The 2,029-nt window shown below is 47.5% G+C and overlaps 1 pseudogene; it reads right to left on the reverse strand.

The window, feature by feature from the left end:
* Nucleotides 1-520: 520 nt before the first annotated feature.
* On the reverse strand, nucleotides 521-638 carry LOC126185899 (5S ribosomal RNA; annotated as a pseudogene).
* Nucleotides 639-2,029: the final 1,391 nt, after the last annotated feature.

A 2,029-nucleotide genomic window follows, 5' to 3' on the forward strand; every position in this document is an offset into this window, starting at 1 on the left:
GACACAAATCCAAAGCCCACCATAGCAATTTAAGTTTATATGCCTATTAGCTTCGTAAATGAAGATATCGATTAGGTTAATGAAATTTTCCAAATAGTTAAGGAGAAAAAATTTAATTGTGATGGAAGAATGGAATTCGATGGCAGGAAGAGGAAGAGGAGGGAAAATAGGAGGAGAACTCGGTCAGGGGCAAAGGAACGAAGGTAGGACTTTGCACAGAGCACAATTTAATCATTGCTATCCCTCGGTTTGAGAACCGTGAAGGAGAACTGCATGCATGGAAGCGATATGGAGACACCGGAAAGCTAGAACTAAACTCCATCCCAACAGGCCACGAAGGCCCAACGGTACTGACCAGCCGCCGTGCCATCTTCAGCCCGCAGGCGTCACTGGATGCGGTCAGCGCACGGCTCTCCCGGCCGTACGTCAGTTTCCGAGACCGGAGCCGCTACTTCTCAATCGAGGATTGATTCCTCGATTGTTCCTCAGTTTGCCTCACAAGGGCTGAGTGCACCCCGCTTGCCAACAGCGCTCGGCATACTGGATGGTCATCCATCCGAGTGCTAGCCCAGCCCGACAGCGCTTAACTACGGTGATCTGTCGGGAACCGGTGTTACCACTGCAGCAAGGCCGTTGGCACTGGAAGGTTAGAGGAAGATTATATAACAATAAGTTTTTCTGAATAAGCGGGCTTGGTAGTTCTCCACAGCGGGACCCTGCGTGTCGGCGAACTTTATGTGGTCTGATACACCGCAGGCTTCGACTTTCTGAGTTTATATTCTGCTATACTAGTATTGATGGATCATTCAGTCGTTTCAACAGACTTTTCCATATGTACACGGTATGGGATATCTTCCCGACATTGCCAGTGATTCCTTTTTGTCCTCTTCTATTCAGAGACACTCTTTAATCTTCTTGCTTCGTTTGTAAATAGTCTTTACAACGTGTTTGCGCAAAATGTAACCGATTCTGGCCCTCGCCCTGGGGACGAGGCCGTACGAGACAATTCTCCTTTCGACGTGTCACTTCTCTGAGTGCTATGGCCGGCCAAAGTGGCCGTGCGGTTAAAGGCGCTGCAGTCTGGAACCGCAAGACCGCTACGGTCGCAGGTTCGAATCCTGCCTCGGGCATGGATGTTTGTGATGTCCTTAGGTTAGTTAGGTTTAACTAGTTCTAAGTTCTAGGGGACTAATGACCTCAGCAGTTGAGTCCCATAGTGCTCAGAGCCATTTGAGTGCTATGTTTCGTAACATTTCTTATGCAAATGGTGGAGTGGAACTCGTCCGAGTAGCTGCGGCTCAAATATTACTCCCGCGCGCTTTACGAGCGCATTAATCATTTCTCTTTTCTGGCTTGGGAAATGATTTGACAGTTTTTGCAGGTACTAGTCCGTGTTTTTGGTTCTCACTATTCCTTGTAACAAGCACGTCAACATAGGGTAGCTGTTGGTTCTTCTCTGCGTCCATAGTAGATATTATGTTGGCGTGGAGACTATTCAGATGGCTTAGGAAATCACCGAACTATTCCTCACCATGGCTTCACACGATTAAGGTGTATTGGACAGAACTCTGCCACACCTTAGGTTTACAAGTGTCAGTTAGACTGTCAGTGACCCAACTCCATCCGCTCCTGCAGCAGAACACGCGAGTACAGCGTTCGTTTGAGAACTATTTTTAGGACGTTGCTTACACGAACTATACTTCAGAGCATAAAACAATGCCTTTCATCTAATGCTTCATCGTTCTGCAGTGTCTCAACCACACATAATACTCGTTGTGGTGCATCACCATCAACTCCCTTGCACCCCCCGGTACTTCCTCATGTACATGGTCGCTCTTCAGTTAGTAACACCTTAGCATTCGGTGTAACTTGGGACATAGTAACATTTGCAGGTGTTGTGCCCATTGGTAATAAATTTCCGCTAAGTTCAGCTGTACGCTACCAAAGGCATGATGCCTATTCGGGAAGTCAAGTCCAAGAATCGCGGAATATCCCTGTTCCATAGTTGGCAACACTTCACTGTGCTCAC

The sequence above is a fragment of the Schistocerca cancellata genome, chromosome 4 (genome assembly GCF_023864275.1).
Source record: "Schistocerca cancellata isolate TAMUIC-IGC-003103 chromosome 4, iqSchCanc2.1, whole genome shotgun sequence".
NCBI lineage: Eukaryota > Metazoa > Arthropoda > Insecta > Orthoptera > Acrididae > Schistocerca > Schistocerca cancellata.